General features: G+C 42.4%; 1 pseudogene; it reads right to left on the bottom strand.

The window, feature by feature from the left end:
- Positions 1–215: 215 nt before the first annotated feature.
- Positions 216–672, bottom strand: LOC101051824 (cytochrome c oxidase assembly protein COX16 homolog, mitochondrial pseudogene; annotated as a pseudogene).
- Between the last annotated feature and the right edge of the window lie 12,299 nt (positions 673–12,971).

Here is a 12,971-nt window from a genome sequence, read left to right as displayed (position 1 = left end):
TTAATTGGCTCATGGTTCTGCAGGCTGTATAGGAATCATGGTGCTGGCATCTGCTTGATGCTTTTGATGAGGCCTCAGGGAGCTTTTATTCATGGTGGAAGGTGAAGCAGGAGCAGGCAGCTTACACGGAGAGAGAAGGTGCAAGAAGGGGGAGGAGGTGCCACATTCTTTTATTTTTTTATTTTTATTTATTTTTTATTTTTTTAATTAGGAAGTCCAGTTTATAACATTTTTATTTAAAAAAAAAATAAAAGGAAAAAATAATCAGCATAGTCAAGTTCTCTTAGTCTTAAGGCTTTCTGGATTTCTTCCTTGGAGGAGGTCAGGATCTTCCCAAGGCCTGGGTCCTCGAATATTCTTCCATTCATCAAAAGTGGAGTCTCTTATTTTCTCATATTCTGATTCTAAAGTTATTTTATTGTCTCTCAGTCTTTTTTCGAACTCAGGATCAAGTTTATTCTTCACAGCATCATATCGGATTTGAGAAAACTCATGAAGACCAAAAGAACCTCCAATCATCAGCAACAACATAGGGACTCTGTAGCGAAGAGTCTTGTTCTTGCACAAAGCACGTATCACCGCGGGTGTAAACATGACTGAACTTTTCCATCCGCTCAGAGCTCCAAGCGGGCCCAGTGCAGACTCCGAAATCTCAGCGGCCCAAGCTCTCACCAAGACTAGGACGACCTGGACTCACCGCCACATTCTTTTAAACAACCAGATTTCATGTGAACTGAGAGCCAGGACCCACTCATCAAGCTATTCATGAAGGATTAACCACATGGCCCAAACACCCCCCCCAATAAGGCCCCACCTCCAACACTGGCGATTACATTTCAACATGAGATTTGGAGGGGACAAACATCTAAACTCTATCACATTGTGTACCCACCACCTACCCCTGTCCCTGCTCCAGTCACGTTATGAAAATTCAGGGTGAATAAAAGGTTGCAAATCTGTGTTCTTTATCATTCTTCACACACCATATCCCAAAGTTCAGGCCTTCCTTGTGCCTGGTTCTTATCCCACAACACTAGCCTTGCTGGCTCCCCTCCTAAAAAATGAAATCTCATTCACCTCCAGACTTCGATAGCTATTAAGAGATTAGTACTGTCAGCCTACCTTGATTTCTCACGTATCTTGCCTGTAATGCCTCCCACTTCTTTGCTACACGTACGGACCATTCCTTTCCCCACACTGACTGCCAATTATTATCACACTTGTGGTGCTCTTCTGGCCTTTGCACCAGATCTGAAGTAAAGAAAAGCAGAATCCTTCACATCAAACACTTGCAAGTATTACCTGCTGCCTAGTTGTCTCTGGCCCTATCTGATCCCAGTGTGATTTCTTCCTGGTGTTCCTCAGAACCTCATATCCCTGGCAAGGTGCCGGACTGCCTAAATTTGAGCTACAGCCTCAATTTTAGAGTTGTTTTAAAGGCTAAGAAAATCTCACAAGTTTGAAAAGAAGGGAAGGATGGCAGGGAGAGATGAAAGGGAAGAAACACAACAATTTTCTTCCCCCTTCTCGTCAAAATGTAGGGTAGTATGTAAATACTGCAGACTTAGGGTACAAAGCGCATTTAATTTTAGGAGAAACAAATCTCCAAAATCACTAACCCAGTTTTTTTGGTTTTTGTTTTTATTTTCAAGAAAGGGTCTTCCTTTGCAGCCCAGGCTGGAGTGCAGTGGTGTGATCACAGCTCTCTGCAGCCTGGACCTCCTCGGCTCAAGCAATCTTCCTACCTCAGCTGCCCAAGTAGCTGGGACTACAAGCATGCACCACCATGCCCAGCTAATTTTTTTTTTTTTTTTTTTTTTTTTTGTAGAGACGAAGTTTCGCCATGCTGTACGGGCCAGTCTTGAACTCCTGGGCTCAAGCAATCTGCCTGCCTTGGCCTCCCCAAGTCCTGGGATTACAGGCTTGAGCCACTGCACCTGACCTAACACAGCATTTTGAGGAGAGGGCACAGGAGAGTAAGGAGGAAAAAACGAACATGGAATGGGAAGAAATTAACAAACATTGTAGGCACAAATCAACTAAGGTATGTGACAAAGCTGGTGTGAAAAGTCTGGATTCCTATTTTTTCATCAACTCATTTTGTCTACTGAAGCTGTACTATGATTCAGTGGCTACCTTACATAGATGCTGTTTCTGAAAAATCCCTCTTTAGCCCGCAGGCTCCTTCAAGTGAATGATCACGTTCACGTTCACAGATATGCTATAAACTTTGTATATAAAGGATAGATTCAGCCGGGCGCGGTGGCTCAAGCCTGTAATCCCAGCACTTTGGGAGGCCGAGGCGGGTGGATCACGAGGTCAAGAGATCGAGACCATCCTGATCAACTTAGTGAAACCCCGTCTCTACTAAAATTACAAAAAAATAGCTGGGCATGGTGGCGCGTGCCTGTAATCCCAGCTACTCAGGAGGCTGAGGCAGGAGAATTGCCTGAACCCAGGAGGCGGAGGTTGCGGTGAGCCGAGATCGCGCCATTGCACTCCAGCCTGGGTAACAAGAGCGAAACTCCGTCTCAAAAAAAAAAAAAAAAAAAAAAGGATAGATTCACAGTTTGCAGGTGTCTGGCATGTGGCCAGCCTGACTGAGGTGGGAAGAAGAGCCAGGAAGGTGACTCCTTCAGCTGAGAATGACTTGCCAATCAAAGATAATTCTACAAAAGAATGATCTTGTTACTTCAATTCGCTTCTAATGAAGATAGCCTGTGACTAATACAAGATTGAGCATAATGAGTTCCTTTACCTTAGATGTGCGTAAGACAAATTAAACATCTCCCTCACTCCATAACCCCAGCCCTGTAAAGGCTCTAACTTAGCTACACCGGGGGAAAACACGAACAACTGAGTAAGGGAGAGAGCAAACCATGCCACAGTTGGACAGCAGGGTAGAGAGAGCAACCCAGCATTCTCTGCTTGGTATAACGACGTGAAGCTATAGTCTTAGTGGTTGCCCTGGTGATTATAATTAGCACCTTAATTCATAAAAACCCCATTTGAATTAGTATCAACTTAATTTCAATGGTATACAAACAATATTGTTCCCATAAAACTCTATTTCTTTTCCCTTCCTTTATGCTTTACATCTTTATACATTGCATGCCCATGAACATGGACATAATTATTGCTTTACGCAGTTGTCTTTTAAATCAGACAGGAGAACGAACAAGTTACATACAAAAAATACAACCATACTGTCTTTTATGTTTATCTATGTACCTACCTTTTCTGGTGTTATTTATTTCTTCATGTGGATTCGAGTGTCCTGTCTAGTGTCCTTTTATTTTAGCCCGAAGGATTGCCTTTAATATTTCTTGGAGGACAGTTCTGCTAGGGACAAACTATTTGTTTTTATTTCTCCAAGAATGTCTTACTGTCTTCTTATTTTATGAAGGATAATTGTATATATCCTATGCTGTGACATCTGTAGTCGCCTACACATTTCTTCCACAGCATTTACACTTTTCCCCCAAGATATAAGCCCTGGGTCTGGAGGGTTGCGGCGCAGAGATCTGTCTGTCTTGCAGCCACCCAAGACCATGCTTCTGTCCATAAATTCCCCAGTACATCACCCTGTACTGTCAAACTGCCAGTCTGACTTATCCTTTGGTTTCTTGGCTCCTTCCAGGTTTCAGGGTCACTTTGCACATATTGACCTTTCATGGAGCATAAAGATACTAATGACTCTATTTCCAGTAGTAAAGAGAGCACAGATATTGCATAGCATAGCATGAACTGTGCATAGAGATATGCAAAATATCTGCATTGGATACTCCTAATCAACCACTTGTAAGAAGCAAGGAGCTGAGTGACTCTGTATTATAATCCTTTTCAAAATTCTTTAAAACTAAGAAATATAAAGACAATGGTTGGTTGCTCCTAATGTTGCTGGACAAATTGATGAAAGAAAAGGATGAGCTCAGGGATTCAAATTCCAAGCTCTGTGTTTGCTGCAAATCAAACAGAACCTCATCTTGTTATTGGCTAGATTAAACTCAACCTCGCAGGGTGTCTCCTGTTAAAGGGCGGACATCAATTGGGAAAGAATGGGATCTTGTAAATTAGAATGGGGATGCGTAGGAAGACCTTGATGAAGCTGGGGACATTGAGCTCCTAAATTCTGAGTCTTCTTTGCCAGTGGAAGAGAACACACCACCCCAAGCAAAAGTGACCTCCCCCTAATAGTGGCAGCTGCATCTATATCCTTGGTGCTGTTAGCCTCTTCACCCATAGTAGTCTTGGTCTTTCCACCTTCTTCTGAGAGAATTAATCCTGCATTGCCTTAAGGCACTGTAAAGGCCTCCCCTGAGGCAGTTGTCATACAAGACCATGCTGAGTCTGTCCAGGACCCTCCCCCCCCCCGGAACCACCAACACCCTTCTTTGCTGCTAGACCCATAACTAGACTTAAGTCCCAGCAGTTCCCTAAAAGTGAGATACAATGTGTGACCCATGAGCAGGTCTACTACATTCCAAAAGAACTACTAGAGTTTTCCAATTTATACAGCCAGAAATCCAAGAAGCATATATGGGAATGGATTATAAGACATTGGGATAATGGTAGAAGGAATATGAAGTTGGATCAGGCTGAATTTATTGACGCAGGCTCACTAAGCAGAGATCCTACATTTAATGTTACAGCTTAGGGAATTAGAAACAGTTCTAAAACTTTGTTTTGTTGGTTGGCTGATGCATGGACCAAAAGGTAGCCCACAGTAGGCAAATTGGAAATGCTGAATATGCTTTGGTTTAATGCAGAGGAACAGATTCAAAGGCTTAAGGAGATTGGAATGTTAGAGTGGATTTGTCATTTAAAACCTATTCATCCACACTGGGAGGGTTCAGAAGATATACCTATTGCCAACACCGTGAGAAATAAATGTATGACGGCAACCACAGGATCCCTGAAATGCTCTGTGTTCTCTGTTCTCTGTAGACCAGACCTCACAGTGGGAATTGCAGTTACTGAATTGGAAAACCTAAATGCAATGGGAGTAACTGGATCATGGAATAGCAAAGACCAAGTGGCAGCACTCAACCACCAAAGGCAAAATGAGCATAATTATCATAATGGACAGCAGAGTCACGCAGCAATCAGAATAGCCTGACTCATGCAGACCTACGACATTGACTAGTTAGTCATGATGCTTCATTTCCTAGAAGTGAAATAGACAGGAAATCCCCTTGATCTGTTATAAGCAGAACATTTCTAGGACAAGGGAACAAAAGCCTAACTCAAATAATAAAAACAGAAAGTCATAGCACCTCATTCCATTTCTAGACTTGAACCCATTTATAGACCCAGTACTTTTTTAATGAAGGGGAGGTTGTATCACCTCAAGGAAGAACCCAGGTACACTAGCAAAAATTTGTACTATTACTCTTGCTCCCAGCCTTCTGTAAATGGACCTGTGGACTTTTACCAGGGTAACTGTACATTAGGGAAAAGGAAATAATCAGAATTTGGGGGCCTACTGGATACTGGTTCTGAACTGACACTACTCCAGGAGACCCAACACATAATGTGGCCTACTAATCGGAGTAGGGGCTTACAGAAGTCTGGTGATCAATGGAGTTTTAACTGAGGTCCATTTCACAGTGGGTTGCATGAACCCATGTGGCAGTTATTTCGCATCTGGCAAATATAACTGCCACATGGGTTCATGCAACCCACTGTGAATGCATAATTGGAATAGATATGCTCAGTAGCTAGCCATTAGGACCTTGCAATTGATGCTCGCAATTATGCGTCAGAGTAGATAGTAGCTAGAAGAATCTTTAATATTGGTTCTCTGACATGTGGACTGAGGGCTACTATGGTGGGAAAGGCCAAGTGGAAGCCACCAGAATGGAGTGCTGCTGTAACAAATACCTAAAAATATGGAAGTAGTTTTGGAACTGGGTAGTGGGCACAGGATGAAAGAGTTTTGAGGTTCATGTTAGAAAATTGTTTAGATTGCGCTACGTTCTCAGTGTTTGTGTCTCTCCCAAAACTCCTATGTTGAAATCGTAATCCGCAAGGTGATGGTATTAGGAGGTGGGGCCTTTGGGGAATTGATTAGGCCTTGAGGGTAGAGCCCTAATGAATAAAATTGTTGCACTTCTGAAAGAAGCCCAAGGGAGTTTGTTCACTCCTTCCACCATGTGAGGGCACTGTGAGAGGGTGCCATCTATGAACCAGGAAACGGGCCCTCATCAAACACCAAATCTGTCTTGATCATTTTCAGCCTTCAGAATTGTTAGAAATAAATTTTGCTTGCTTCTAAGCTACTCAGTTTGACATTTTTCATAGCAGCCAGAATGGTCTAAGAAAATTGCCTAGAAGTGATTGTTGGTAGGAATATGGATGTTAAAAGTGATTATCATGAGGCATCAGATAGAAATGAAGAACATGTTATTGGAAACTAGAGGAAAGATGATCCTTGTTATAAAAGTCATTTTTAAGCTAGGCATGGTGGGTCATGACTATAACCCCAGAGCTTTGGGAGGCCTTTGAGGGTGGATCACTTGAGCCCAGGAGTTGAAACTAGCCTGGGCAACAAAGTGAAGCCGTGTCTCTTCCAAAAAAATTAAAAATTAGCTGAGCTTGATGGCAAGAGCCTGTGTTCCCGGCTGCTTGGGAGGTTGAGGTGGGTGGATGGCTTGAGTCCCAGAGATTGAGGCTGCAGTGAGCCTTTATTGTGCCACTGCACTCCAACCTCGGCAACAGAGTGAGATCCTTTCTCAAATAAATAAATATAGTTATTTTTTAAAACTTGGCTGAATTGCATTCTAGTGTTTATGGAAATTAGAAGTTAAAAGTGATGAACTCAGCTATCTTGCTGAGGAGATTTCAAAGCAAAGTGTTGAAGGTGTGGTCTGGTTTCTCCTTGCTGTTTATAGTAAAATGCAAGAGGAAAAAGATACAATGAAATAATTATTAAATCCATCTATATTGCGAAAAAACAAGAAAGCATGCCATGGAGAAAACATGAAGGCTGTTGCTGGAAAATCTTTTGCTGGAGGCCATTATCCTCAGCAAGCTAACGCAGGAACAGAAAACCAAATACCGTGTGTTCTCACTTATAAGTAGGAGCTAAATGATGGGAACTCATGGACACATAGAGGGGAACAACACACACTGGGGCTTCCTAGAGGCTGGAGGGTAAGAGTAGGGAGAGGAGCAGAAAAAATAACTATTGGGTACTAGGCTTAGTATCTGGGTGATAAAATAATCTATACATTGAACATTTCCCTTTCTGTAGATTTTCCTTGCACATAACAAGAGAAAAAAAAAGGAAAGAGAAGTCATCAGTAACTTTAGGCTTCTAATTCTGTAAAGGGGCTACTAAAACAACAGAAAAATCAGGTATCAAGTGATAAGATAGGGTCCCTAGTACCAGAGGTCTGTGAGGAAGGAGTTGGTGTGAACAGAGCAGCTTGGCTTTTTATTTATTTATTTTTTTTGAGACAGAGTCTCACACTGCTGCCCAGGCTGTAGTGCAGCACTGGTGTGATCTTGGCTCACTGCAACATCTGCCTCCCAGGTTCAAGAGATTCTCCTGTCTCAGCCTCCCAAGTGGCTGGAATTACAGGTGCCTGTCACCATGCCCGGATAATTTTTTGTATCACTATGTTGGCCAGGATGGTTTCAAACTCCTGACCTCGTGATCCGCCCGCCTTGGCCTCCCAAAGTGCTGGGATTATGGGCATGAGCCACCGCGCCCTGCCAGCAGCTTGGTTTTTGTTCCTCATCTGCTAACACTGTGCAGCAGCATCGTGCACCAACACCGAGGTCCCCATCAGGGCCCACCCCCACTCTTCTCACTTTGGACTATCTTCCATCCCAATGAACAAGCCTGGGGTCTTTGGTCTGTTCCTTTTATGAACCATGACCCACTTTCTCCTGAAAGTCAAGACAGGGAAGGAGACTTTAGACACCACAAGCCCCCTACCTCTATAGAGGCACTAACACAGCAGTGCTAATGAAATGAAAGGAAATCCACATGAACCAGAGGCACAGAGCAGCACTGACCTGTGGAGCAGCAATTACTGTGAACAAGGCTATGAAGTTACCTGTTCCTTTGTGCCTGCTGCTTTTACTGTGGAGAAAGTTCTTTTTTTTTTTTTTTTTTTGAGGTAGAGTTTTTGCTCTTGTTACCCAGGCTGGAGTGCAATGGCACGATCTCGGCTCACTGCAACCTCCGCCTCCTGGGTTCAAGCAATTCTCCTGCCTCAACCTCCTGAGTAGCTGGGATTACAGGCACACACCACCATGCCCAGCTAATTTTTTGTATTTTTAGTAGAGACGGGGTTTCACCATGTTGACGAGGATGGTCTCGATCTCTCGACCTCGTGATCCACCCGCCTCGGCCTCCCAAAGTGCTGGGATTACAGGCTTGAGCCACCACGCCCGGCCCACTGTGGAGAAAGTTCTTAACTTGTGTCTCAGTCAGGGTGCTACCAGACAATATCCCCTAAGGGAGACAAAGGTCATTCTTGACCTGTCCCTCACACATTCTTTCCCTTGGCTCTGGATAAAACCGGAAGAGGGAAGACATCAAGGAACTGTAGTCCTTTAGCTTTGTAAAGCTCCACTACCCCTAGAGTATAGGAGAAATAAGGTCTGATCATGACAGGAGAAAAACACATGGAACTTATAGCCCCTAGAGATCATTTTCTAAACATCAGTAAAGAAAACTTTTGCCGCGCGCGGTGGCTCAAGCCTGTAATCCCAGCACTTTGGGAGGCTGAGGCGGGTGGATCACGAGGTTGAGAGATCGAGACCATCCTGGTCAACACGGTGAAACCCCGTCTCTACTAAAAATACAAAACATTAGCTGGGCATGGTGGCATGTGCCTGTAATCCCAGCTACTCAGGAGGCTGAGGCAGGAGAATTGCCTGAACCCAGGAGGTGTAGGTTGCGGTGAGCCGAGATCGCGCCATTGCACTCCAGCCTGGGTAACAAGAGCGAAACTCCGTCTCAAAAAAAAAAAAAAGAAAACTTTGGCCGGGCATGGTGGCTCATGCCTGTAATCCCAACACTTTGGGAGGCCGAGGCGGGTGAATCGCAAGGTCAAGTGATTGAGACCATCCTGGTCAACATGGTGAAACCCCGTCTCTATTAAAGATACAAAAATTAGCTGGGCATGGTGGCACATGCCTGTAATCCCAGTTACTCCGGAGGCTGAGGCAGGAGAATCACTTGATCCTGGGAGGCAGAGGTTGTAGGAAGCCAAGATCACACCATTGCACTCCAGCCTGACAACAGAGTGAGCCTCGTCTAAAAAAAGTCTAGTGGGAGTGAGTCAGCAAATGCAAGGCTTTCTACTCTACAGGCTTTCTGCTTCCACTTCAGGTCCTGTGCTCATAAAACACTTCTAGAGTCTTCCCAGGTAATCTTCTATTCTGCCCTGCCAACTCCAGCAAGTGACCACGTATGCATGACAACAATGTTATATATGTAAGTGTTCATATGAATATGTATATAAATTGATATTCATGATTGTATTTGTGTATTCATGTGACATATAAAACAGGTTAATGGATTTCCCACTTGCAAAATGGTAAATCCCTTAACTGTAATTAAAAGAAAGGAGAATGTAAATCAAAACCATAATGAAATCTCATCTCACACCTATTAGGATGGCTGATATTAACAACAACAACAACAAACAACAACAACAACAACCAAAAAAAAAAAAAAAAAAAAAAAAAAAAACAGAAAATAACGTGAGTTGATAAGGATGTGAAGGAGAAATTGGAACACTTGCATGCCATTGGTGGGAATGTCCACTGGTTCAGCCACTATGGAAAACAGTGTGTAGATTCCTGAAAAAAACTAAACATAGAACTACCATATGATCCAGCAATCTCACTTCTGAGTATATATCCAAAAGAATTGAAAGCAGGATCTTGCAGAGATATTTGCACACCCATGTTAGTAGCAGTGTTATTCATAATAGGAGGTAAAAGCAACCCAAATGCCCATTGATGGATAAATGGAAAAACAAAATGTGTTTTAACATACAATGGAATATTCTTCATCCTTAAAAAGGAAAGAAGTCTTGTCATATGCTACATCATGGATAACTCTTAAGGACATTATGCTAAATGAAATAAGCCAGTCACAAAAAGATAACTACTATATGATTCCACTTACATAAAGTGTCTGGAATAGTCACATTCATAAGACAAATTATTAGGTTGCTGCAAAAGTAATTGCAGTTTTTACTATTAAAAGTAATGATGGCCAGGTGTGGTGGGTCATGCCTGTGATCCCAGCACTTTGGGAGGCCGAGGCAGGCAGATTACCTGAGGTCAGGAGTTTGAGATCAGCTTGGTCAGAATGGTGAAACCCCATCTCTACTAAAACTACAAAAATTAGTTGGGCGTGGTGGCACATACCTGTAATCCCAGCTCCTTGGGAGGCTGAGGCAGGAGAATTGCTTGAACCTAGGAGGCGGAGCAAGATCATGCCACTGCACTCCAGTGTGGGCAACAGAGTGAGACACCATCTCAATTAAAAAAATAGTAATGACAAAAACTGCAGTTACTTTTGCACCAACCTAATAGAATAATAGTTGACAGGGGCTGAGGGGTGAGGAGAATGGGCAGTTGTTTAATGGGTGCAGATTTTCAGTTTTGCAAGATGAAAAAGTTCTGGAGATCTGTTTCACAGCATGTGAATATACTTAACAGTATACAACTGTATACTAAAGCCTGGTCACGGTGGCTCATGCCTGTAATCCCAGCACTTTGGGAGGCTGAGGTGGGTGGATCATGAAGTCAGGAGTTCAAGACCAGCCTGGTCAAGATGGTGAAATCCCGTCTCTATTAAAAGTACAAAAATTACCTGGGTAGGGTGGCTCATATCTGTAATCTCAGCTACTCAGGAGGCTGAGGCAGAGAATTGCTTAAACCCAGGAGGCGGAGGTTGCAGTGAGCCGAGATCACGCCACTGCACTCCAGCCTGGGTGACAGAGTGGGACTCTATCTCAAAAAAAAAAAAAAAAAAAAAAAAAAAAAAAAAGAACTGTACACTAAAAATGGTTAAGATGGTAAATGTTATGTCCTGTGTGTTTTTTTTTTTTAATCACAATTAAAAATTTTTAACTATTTAAAAAATCAAACTAAAGGAGCTATGATGCAGCTAATCATACAACTTTGGGAGCCTCCACTTCTATCACTTTTTAATTCTAACAAGTGGGTTCTTCCAATTCTCTGTGTACTGTAGGACATGAAGCTTTAAGTCTGGCATCTTAGACCAATCGGACACCCAGCAGCTATTTCCAGTCAAGAATCAACTGATCAACTCAGCAGGATCTGACACATGATTGATCCCCTTGAAAGAGGAGAAAAGCTTGAGTAACTCCAATCTCCAGGTCCTGTGAAGGTTCAATTTGAGGTGTTTTTGTTTATGTTTGACAAAAGAGAGAAATACAGGTAATGGAGTCACTGAGAGAGCTATCCTCTGTACATATGCCATTCAGTAAAGGCTCACGCAAAGCAGACCCTAAGGTGAAGACAGGGATCAGGATAGCAAAGGTTTGAAAACTTTGCTTTCTTGATTTCTCCTAGTTTTATACTTTTTAGTCATGATCTCATATCCCTTTTTAAAAAAAAATTTTGTATTATGGCAAAATACATATCAGATTTGCCATTTTAACCATCTTTAAGTGTACAATTCAGTGGCATTAATTATATTTACAGTGTTGTAGAGCCATCACCACTGTTTCCAAAATGTATTCATCTCTCCAACAGAAACTCTTTAATCATTAAGCTATAACTCCCGAAACCTCCCATCCCCCAGCCTTGGTAACCTCTAATTGACTTTCTATGTATCTGCTTATGTTAGACATTTCATATATGTGGATTCATAAAATATATGTCGTCTTGTGTCTGCCTTATTTAACTTAGCATAATGTTTTCAAGGAACATCCATGTTATAGCACAGGGGTCCCCAATCCCTGGGTCATAGACCAATACCAGTCTGTGAAATGAGTGAAGCTTCATCTGTATTTACAGCCACTCCCCATCACTTGCATTAACACCTGAGCTCCTCCTCCTATCAGATCAGCAGCAGCATTAGATTCTCATGGGAGTGAGAACCCTATTGTGAACCGCGCATGTGAGGGATCTAGGCTGTGCATTCCTTATAAGAATCTAATGCCTGATGATCTGGCACTGTCTCCCATCACCCCAAGATGGCATCATCTAGTTGCAGGAAAACAAGCTTAGGGCTCCTGCTGATTCTATATTATGATGAGTTGTATAATGATTCCATTATATATTACAATGTAATGATAATATAAATAAAGTGCACAATAAATGTAATGTGCTTGAATCATCTGGAAACCATTCCCCTGACCCCAGTCCATGGAACAGTTGTCCTCCATGAAACTGGTCCATGGTGCCAAAAAGACTGGGGACTGCTGCTATAGCATATATCAAAACTTCATTCCTTTTTGCTGAATAATATTGCATTTAACATATATGTCACATTTTGTTATCCATTCATCTGCTGATGAACACTTGGGCCGTTTCTACCTTTTGACTATTGTAAATAATGCTGCAGTGAACATTGGTATACAAGTATCTATTTGAGTCTGTTTTCAATTCTTTAGGGTATATATCTAAATGTGCAGTTGCTGGGTCATGGGCTAATTTTATGTTTAGTTTCATAAGAAACTGTCAAACTGTTTTTCACAATGGCTGCATCATTTTACATTTCCACCAGTAACCTATGATGGTTCCAATTTCTTCACATTCTTGCCAACACTTGGTATTTACTGTCCTTTTTATTGTGGCCATCCTAATGTTTATGAAGAGTACTTACTGTGGTTTTGATTTATATTTTCTTTTTCTTTTTCTTTTTCTTTTTTTTTTTTTTTTTTGAGGCGGAGTTTCGCTCTTGTTACCCAGGATGGAGTGCAATGGCACAATCTCGGCTCACCGCAATCTCTGCCTCCTGGGTTCAG

Source organism: Saimiri boliviensis, chromosome X (genome assembly GCF_048565385.1).
Source record: "Saimiri boliviensis isolate mSaiBol1 chromosome X, mSaiBol1.pri, whole genome shotgun sequence".
In the NCBI taxonomy this organism is placed as follows: Eukaryota; Metazoa; Chordata; class Mammalia; order Primates; family Cebidae; genus Saimiri; species Saimiri boliviensis.
Note: the sequence above shows the minus strand (reverse complement) of the source record. Positions and strands in the feature narration are given on the sequence as shown.